Genomic DNA, 9901 nt, shown 5'->3' on the forward strand with positions numbered 1-9901 from the left:
GGACGCTGTCGTGAGCACGAGTGCAAGCATGGCTGCCTACGTAGCACAAGGTTGCAGGCCATCACGCGCACGACTGTGGGCAAGGCTGCACTATCGCGCTCATGGATGCAAGCATGGCTGCACATGCCGCGTGCATGATGGCAGGCTGTCTTGCACATGGCTACACTACCAAGCGTGCAAGGTTACAGGCATGGCTGCACATGCCGCGCCCCTGGCTGCCCTACAACTTGCAAGGTTGCGTACGTTGCTGCACACCGCCCTCCAGGTCGCACGCATGGCTGCATATGCCATGCCCATCGCTGCCTCGTCATACTCCTGGTTTCGGGAGTTTCCGGATGTGCCACTCATGAGGTTGCCTGCACGGCTACACCGCCGCGCGAAAGGTTTCTTTGCGTCGTCGCACATGCATCGCGCATGGCTGCACTATGGTGCACAAGTTCGCGGGCATGGCCTCCCATGCGGCAATCATGATGGCTAGCATGGCCGCACATGCCACAGGCTTTTCAGCACATGGCGCGCGTAAGGTTGTAGGCATTGCTGCACTTCTATGCCCACATCCGTAGTCCTCTGTGCACATAGCCGCATGCACATGGCTCACACATGGGTGTCGTCGTGGTCCCTATGGCCCATGCAACAGAGGGTCCTTTGCGGCCTTTGGCTGCACACGAGGCACCGACTGCTACACACTTCAAGGCCATGGCAGCACAACATAGTTTGGGTCTTTAAATCATGTTGTGCAAAACATCCCTTTGGGTTAGAAAAGCCTTACAATTGTCTATTTGGCACTCAAGGTACAATCATTTTCACTTAAACCCCGCAATTCCATTTTTTTGGGTATTTTTCGTAATGCTTCAATTATAAAATATAAAAAATATCAAGATATGTTGGAATGGCCCAATATATTTTCAGAACATTCTATCAACCCTTGAAAGGCATCCAAAATTTAGTTTCCAGAAAAATACATTAAAATGAATTTTTTATAGCTTTTTTAATTTAATATGTTTTTTAATATTAAAATATTAATAAAAAACTAAATATTTATCAGAAAACTATGATTTTTATATGAAAATTTTTCCTTAATTTCATACCAAGTTTCATTTGATTTGGAGAATTGAAGCTCAAAAAATAGTCTGGTATATTTTTTGGGGGGGTCATGTCTCCTTCTGGAAAGGGGCAAAGATCATAAGAGATACTTGAGGGAGGGGGGTGCCACTCCCCAGGTGGTTTCCTAGGGGCTGTATAGTGGGGTAGCAGACAATGAGCAGGCATGGTTGGCAAACCCAAAAGACCCATGGCATGGGAAAAAAAAGTGAAATGGCACGTCGGTTTCGATGAGTTGGCCCTTGGTGTGCTCCGAGGCCTGCCACTACGAGCAGCTGGACGTGCATGGCTGCCTACCTTGCATGCCATGACCCCACAGCTACTGTCACATGTGCCAGTCGCAGCACAGAATGCCCAACGAAGGTGCATGTCCATGCGAATGGTCAGCCCTTCTATCTCACAACGTCGCCCCCTTCTGTCGCATAGCATTGCCTGCCACCGTGGGCTACTAGGCGCACATGGCTACCTGCCATGCGCTGCCATGCCCCCACTTCTACTACCACATGTGCCCGCCGATGCAAAGCATGCCCAATAAAGGCATGGCGTGTGAAAACATATACATGGTGCGTCCGTCCCGACGGTCATCCCCTATGCCGCACACATTTGCCTACCATTGTGTGTTGCTAAGCGCGTATGGCTGCCTGCCTTGCACTGTCATGCCTCCACATCTTCAACCACATGCGTCTGTCACCGTACAGCATGCCCAAGAGTGGCATGGCATGTGCAAAACACCCGCACGGTATGTTGGTTTTAAAGATTTGGCCCTTGGTGTGTGTTGCGCCTGCCACGGCATGCTGCTTGGCCCTCATGGTTGCCTAATATATACCGCTATGCCTCAACGGCTGTTGCCTCTTATGCTCGTAGCTACAAAGAAAGCCCAACAAAGGCTTGGCGTATATGTGAAAACAAGTACATGGCTCGTCTGTCCAGATGGTCAGCCCATCTGCCACACACCACTACCTGCAACCGTGTGCTGCTGGGTGCACATGGCTCCCTACTTTCCGCTGCATGCCCCCACAGTTGCTGTCACATGTGTCCATAGCTGCATAGCATTTTCAAGAGAGGCATGGCATTTGAAAACAAGTAAATGACCAAGGCATCCTGATGTCCAGCCCCTCTGCCACACACCGCTGCCTGCTACCCTGGGCTATTGGGTGCGTAAGGGTTCCTGCCTTGTGCTTTTGTGTCCCCACAGCTACTGCCAGATGCACCCCTAGTGGCATGGTATGTGAAAATCACCATCAAGTCACGTTGGTTCCGATGACTGCCTTTGATGTGTGCTGTGGCCTACCATGGCGTGTTGCTGGGATTGCGTGGCTCCCTGCATAGCTGCTGCCACATTCGTCGGTAGCCACACAACATGCCAAAGAGTTGCATGGCATGTGAAGGATAGCAATATGGCATGATGGTCCGAATGATTAGCCCCTTGTTTTGCACCTTGGCTGGCCAATGTGTGCTGGTGGGTTTGCATGGCTACCTGCACACTGCACCTACACCCTCACCGCAGCCTACTACCACTTTTGCTAGTTTTTGTAAGCATGCCTAAGAGAGTTATGGCATGTGAAAAACGTGGAAATGACGCATTGGCCCCATTGATTAATCCCATCTAGGTAACGTGGCAGTTTGACGTGCTTTGCTTCCAGCCATGTGCAGTTGTGTCAATGCCACTTTTTGCGAGCGTGGCCATAGTCATGCATTTCCACCCCTCTTTGCTCTTTGGATTGTCATCATATGTAGGTCATGGTGCAAGGGGTGGGCTGTTGTCTACATTGACATGCCCAATCATTGGTCAAGTCAATGGGCACAATAAATATTTGGTTGGTCCCCCCTCCCCATCCCATTGTTTTTTTTTTTAACTTACATTATCATGGATTTGTTACATGCAAGGGTTTTTTTTCGGTCGGTTTTGTGGCCTATGCTATTTGGAGAAGTGCGTTTCTAAGTCGTGCCTAGGTGTGGAGGTGTTTGCATGTCTTTTTGCGGCCAGTGTTATAATACGACATTAACGTGGCTCTCTGGAGAACATAGGTTGCAAGCTTGCAGGTGGAGGTAGATCATGAGTCCCTCCCCCTCCTTACTTTAAAAAAAAAAAATTCATTCTCATGGGTATGTTGCTTGCAAGAGTTGTGTCATGCTCGGTTTTGTGGCCTTTGCTATTTGGAGGGATGCATTTCTAAGTCATGCCCAGGTGCGAAGGTGTTTGCATGCCTCCTGCCGCAAGTGTTATAATGTGACATTAACGTGGGTCTTTGGAGAACATAGGTTTGCAAGCTTGCAGGTGGAGACAGATCACGAGTCCCTCCCCCTCCCCCCCCCCCCCTTTTGTTTTTAAAAAGAAAATTGCATTCTCGTGGGTTTGTTTCTTGCAAGAGTTTTCTCATGCTCGGTTTTTTGGCCTTATGGTATTTGGAGAAATGCGTTTCTAAATCGCGCCTAGGTGCAGAGGTGTTTGGATGCCTCCTATCGGAAGTGTTATAATACGACATTAACGTGGGTCTCTGATGAACATAGGTTGCAAGCTTGCAAGTGGAAACAAATCACAGGTCCCTTCCCCCCTCCCCTTGTTCTTTTAAAAAATTTGCATTATCAAAGGTTTGTTGCTTATAAGTGCTTTCTCATACTCGATCTTGTGGCCTTTGCTATTTGGCAAATCATGCTTCTAAGTCGCGCCTAGGTGCGGAGGAGTTTGCATGTCTCCTACTCAAGTGTTATAATACAATATTAACGTGGGTCTTTGGAGAACGTAGGTTGCAAGCTTGTAGGTGGAGATAGATCTCGAGTCCCTCGACCCTTGTTGATTGTCGAGGGTAGAATCCTTTATAGATGACTTAAATACGCAGTTAACCATTGGATGGAGGACGTTTGTATATATCTTAGCCATCCATTGTAACTTCGGGTGCCTACAAATAGGTGTTACCTCATTTGGCAAAGACACTCACTAAGGACCAACCAAGAGTGTTCAACCGAGCAAGTGAGTTCTCAAGCCTTGTACTAAAGAGCTCTCTAGTGCAATACAAGTTCATTCTTCTCAAACTCACTCTTGTGTTCACTTCTTCTCTTCCCAAGTCCCTTAAAGGGGGATGGTTAGGCTGACTTAGTGCTAGTGGGAGTGCTAAGAGCCAGTGCAGTCTCTTAGAAGGGTCTAAGGCCATGACAGTTGTGGTATCAGAGTGTCGGTTGTGAGGGAGCCAAGCTTGTGAGATAAAAGTCAGGTGAGCTAAAACTGTGGAATAGAGACCAACACCTACACAAGTAAGCAAAGAAGGTGGTTAATTTGGTTGTTGATCCAATCATCCAGAGACAAACTATCTCCTTACGTGGAGTATTTAGTCAAGTGGAAGGGGTGACCAGAGAGCGAGACAAGATGGGAGACAACTGGCATGCTGAGATGGCTTGTGAATAAAAATACCACAAGGAGGTTACGACGAGGGTGTCGTAGATTTAAGTTGGGGAGAGTGTCACGACCTGCCCAACATAGGCCCACGGGCCTAGCTCACCAAGCCCTTAGACTTAGGCCATTGGGCTAAGTAAGGTCCAAGTTCTAGAGTTTTCTACAAAGGTGTAGTAATAATAGATATTTTATTGTTGATATTTGTAGAAGATATTCATAGGAGATATTTTGGGAGAGATTTCTGGAGCTCCACTAAGGAGGTGGGAGGCTTCTAGTTTCCTCCCCAACCGTTGGATGGAGGACATTTGTAAATATCTTAACCATCCATTGTAGCTTGGGGTAGGTGGTGCCTCATTTGGCATAGGCACTCACCAAGGACCAACCAAGAATGTTCAACCAAGCAAGTGAGTTCTCAAGCCTTGTAATCAAGAGTTCTCTTAGTACAATACAAGTTCATTCTTCTCAAACTCACTCTTGTGTTCACTTCTTCCCTTCCCAAGTCCCTTAAGGAGGGTGGTTAGTCTGACTTAGTGCTAATGGAAGTGCTAAGTGCTGGCGTGGTTGCTTAGAAAGGTCTAAGGCCATGACAACGTGCTCTTAAATGGCCCAAGTGTGTGCCTATGCGTGCCCCAAGTGTTGACTACATATGCCCATGTGTGCACATTGAATGGCCGCATAACACCCCAAGTGTTGACTACATGTGCACATTGAATGGCCCAAGTGTTACCTAACTGTGCCCATGCATGCCCATAACTGTTGCCTAAGTTTGCACCCAAGTGTTCCTGTGTGTGCTCTTGAATGCCCCAAGTGTCTCCTTATGTGTGCCTATACGTACCCCCAAGTGTTGAATAAGTGTGTCTACGCGTGGACCCAAGTGTAGCCCAAGTGTCACCTAATTGTGCTCTTGAATGCAGCAAATGTTGCCTAAGGGTGCTCTTGAATGCCGCAAGTGTGCACATATATGTGCCCATGACCATGCCTACGCAAGCCCCCCTAAGAGTGCCTAAGTGCATATAAAGGCAGTGCATAAGGCAGCAACACCGCACGCATGGCCACACAAGGTGCATGCATGGTGGCAGGCTGCCGCGCACTTGGCAGCAATCAAGGCCTTACCGCATGGATGCTGTCACGCGCACGGGTGCAAGCATGCTGTGCTACCTCGCACAAGGTTACAGGCCAGCGAGCGCACGACTGCGGGTAAGGCTACACTATCGCGCGCATGGATGCTGGCATGGCTGCACATGTCGCATGCATGATGGCAGGTTGTCTTGCACACGGCTGCACTACCTAGCGCACATGTGGCTGGCATGGCCTAACAAGGTATAGGCTGCTCCTTGTATGGTAACATGCAAGGCTGTACCACACAGACATGGATGCTGGCTATCATGCATGCCTGCACCACCCCCACGAGGAAGGCAGCTGGCATGGCCGCACAAGGTGTAGGCATCGCTGCGAGCGAAGTTGCACTAGCGCAATGCTGCTGTCGTCGAGGCAGGCTACCGCGCATATGGATACGGGCGTGGCTGCAATACCGCACACATGGTTGCATGCCACCTCGCGCATGGCTGCTAGTAAGGCTCCACTATCGCGAGCATGGGTATAGGCTACCACGCGCACATAGCTGGGGGAAAGGGTGCACCACCACGCGTAAGGTGGCAGGCAACAATGCACATTGCTGTGGGCAAGGGTGCACAACCGCACACAACATGGCAGGCACGACCGACATAGCTACGGGTAATGGTGCAGGCTACGCATGCTGGGCTGCTGCCCGTGCCGCACTTCAACACAATTGGCTGTGACCTCAGCTACACATGCCCTACACAAGGTTACGCGTGTGGCCGCACATGCCGCGTGAAAGGTTACAAGCATGGCGCCCATGACACGCAGATGGCTGCATAGTCACGCCCAAGGTTACATTCCTCGCCGCACATGCTGCGGCTTGGCTGCACTAACGCATGCAAGGTTGCAGTCATGGCTGCACATGTCGTGCCCCTGGCTGCCCTACCACTCACAAGGTTGCGTGTATTGCTACACACCACCCTCCAGATTGCATGCATGGCTCATGTACCATGCCCATCGCTGCCTCACCATGCGCTTGGTTCGGGAGTTATCGGACATGCCGTGCATGAGGTTGCAGGCATGGCTACACCGCGCACAAGTTCACTGGCATGGCCTCCCATACGGCAATCATGATGGCTGGCATGGTCGCACATGGCGCGTGCAAGGTTGCAGGCATTGCTGCATTTCTATGCCCACGTCTGTAGTCCATCGTCCACATAGCCGCACACACATGGGTGCTGCCGTGGTCCCCATGGCCCATGCAATAGAGGCTCCTTTACTGCCTTTAGCTGCACATGAGGCACCGACTGCTGCACACGTCAAGGCCATGCCTGCACAACATAGTTTGGGTCTTTAAATCATGTTGTGCAAAACATCCCTTTGGGTAAGAAAAGCCTTGCAATTGGCTATTTGGCACTCAAAGTACAATCATTTTCACTTAAAGCCCGCATTTCCATTTTTTTGGGTATTTTTCATAATGTTTCAATCATAAAATATTAAAAAATATCAAAATAATTTGGAATGGTCCAATATCTTTTCAGAACATTCTATCAACCTTTGGAAGACATCCAATATTTAGTTTTCAAAAAAATACATTAAAATAGATTTTTCATAGTTTTTTGAATTTAATTATGTTTTTTAATATCAAAAAATTAATAAAAAAAAATAAATATTTATCAGAAAACTATGATTTTTATATGAAAATAATCTTTGGATTTTTCCTTAATTTCATACTAAGATTCATCTGATTTGGATATTTGAAGCTCAAAAAATAGTCTAATATATTTTTTGGTAGGGGTCATGTCTCATTCTAGAAAGGGGCAAAGAGCATAAGAGCTACCTTGAGGGAGAGGGGTGCCACTCTCCCCGGGTGGTTTCCAAGGGGCCGCACAGCGGGGTAGTAGACAATAAGCGGGCATGGTATGCAGACCCAAAAGACCCATGGCATGGGAAAAAAGTGAAATGGCACGTCGGTTTCGATGAGTCGGCCCTTGGTGTGTGCCGAGGCCTGCCATTGCCTGCGACTGGACACACATGGCTGCCTACCTTGCGTGCAATGACCCCACAGCTGTTGTCACGTGTGCCAGTCATGGCACAACAAGCCTAACAAAGGTGCAAGTCCTTGCAAATGGTAAGCCCTTCTGTCGCACAATGCCGCCCCCTTCTGCCGCACAGCGTTGCTTGTCACCATGGGCTGCTGGGCACACAAGGCTGCCTGCCATACGCTGCCACGCCCCCACTTCTGCTGCCACGTGTTCCTATCAACTCACAGCATGCCCAACGAAGGCATGGAGTGTGAAAACATTTATATGGCGCGTCCGTCCCGACGGTCATCCCCTCTGCCACATACAGTTGCTTGCCATTATGTGATGCTGGGTGCACATGGCTGCCTGCCTTACGCTGTCGTGCCTCCACATCTTCCACCACATGCGTCTGTCGTTGTACAGCATGCCCAAGAGTGGCATGGCATGTGCAAAACACTTGCACAGTATGTTGGTTTCGAAGATTTGGCCCTTGGTGTGCGTTGCGCTTGCCACGACGTGCTGCTTGGCCCTCATGGTTGCCTACTATATACCACTATGCCTCGATAGTGTTTGCCTCCTATGCTCGTAGCTACAAAGAAAGCCCAAAAAAGGCTTGGCATGTATGTGAAAACAAGTACATGGCTCGTCTGTCCAGATGGTCAGCCCATCTACTGCACACCACTGCCTGCAATTGTGTGCTGCTAGGTGCGCATGGCTCCCTACCTTCCGCTGCCATGCCCCCACAGTTGCTATCACATGTGTCCGTAGCTGAAAATAATTTTCAAGAGAGGCATGGCATTTGAAAACAAGTAAATGGCCAATGCATCCTGATGTTGAGCCCCTCTGCCGCACACCGTTGCCTGCCACTCGGGGCTATTGGGTGTGCAAGGGTTCCTGCCTTGTGCTGCTGTGCCCCCATAACTGCTGCCAAATGCACCCGTAGCCGCATGGCATGCCCAAGATAGGCCTGGCAAGTGAAAATCACCATCAAGGCACGTTGGTTCCAATACCTGCCTTTGATGTGCGTTGTGGCCTGCCATGTCGTGCTGTTGGGCGCGCATGGCTCTCTCTGCATAGTTGCTGCCACATACACCGGTAGCCACATAGCATGCCCAAGAGTTGCATGGTATGTGAAGGACAGCAACATGGCATGATGGTCCGGATGATTAGCCCCTTGTTTTGCACCTTGGCTGGCCAATGCATGTTGGTGGGTTTGCATGGCTACCGGTACGCTGCACCTACACCCTCATCGCAGCCTACTGCCACTTTTGCTAGTTTTTGTACAGCATGCAAAGAGAGTCATGGCATGTGAAAAACGTGGAAATGACTGTTGGCCCCATTGATTAATCCCATCTAGGCACCGTGGCAGTTTAACATGCTTTGCTTCCTACCACTTTTTGTGAGCGTGGCCGTAGCCACGCATTTCCACCCCTCTTTGCTCTTTGGCTTGTCATCATATATAGGTCATGGTGCAAGGGGTGGACTGTTGTCTACATTGACATGCCCAATGAATGGGTTTCACGGAATCATTGGTCAAGTCAATGTGCACAATAAATATTTGGTTAGTCCCTCCCCCCCATCCCATTTTTTTTTAAATTGCATTATCATGGGTTTGTTGCTTGCAAGGGTTTTTTCATGGTCGATTTTGTGGCCTATGCTATTTGGAGAAGTGTGTTTCTAAGTCATGCCTAGGTGTGGAGGTGTTTACATGCCTTTTTGCGGCCAGTGTTATAATACGACTTTAACGTGGTTCTCTGGAGAACATAGGTTACAAGCTTGGAGGTGGAGGTAGATCATGAGTCCCTCCCCCCTCCTTGCTTTTAAAAAAAAATTACATTCCCGTGGGTATGTTGCTTACAAGAGTTCTATCATGCTTGGTTTTGTGGCCTTTGCTATTTGGAGGAATGCGTTTATAAGTCGCGCCTAGGTGCGAAGGTGTTTGCATGCCTCCTACCGTAAGTGTTATAATGCGACATTAATGTGGGTCTCTGGAGAACATAGTTTTGCAAGCTTGCAGGTGGAGACAGATCATGAGTCCCTCCCCCTCCCCCCTTTTATTTTTAAAAAGAAAATTGCATTCTCGTGGGTTTGTTGCTTGCAAGAGTTTTCTCATGCTCGATTTTGTGGCCTTATGGTATTTTGAGAAATGTGTTTCTAAGTCGGGCCTAGGTGCAGAGGTGTTTGCATGCCTCCTGCCAGAAGTGTTATAATACGACATTAACATGGGTCTCTGATGAACATAGGTTGCAAGCTTGCAACTGGAGACAAATCACATGTCCCTTCCCCCCTCCCCTTGTTCTTTTAAAAAATTTGCATTATCAAAGGT

The sequence above is a fragment of the Macadamia integrifolia genome, chromosome 14 (genome assembly GCF_013358625.1).
Source record: "Macadamia integrifolia cultivar HAES 741 chromosome 14, SCU_Mint_v3, whole genome shotgun sequence".
NCBI lineage: Eukaryota > Viridiplantae > Streptophyta > Magnoliopsida > Proteales > Proteaceae > Macadamia > Macadamia integrifolia.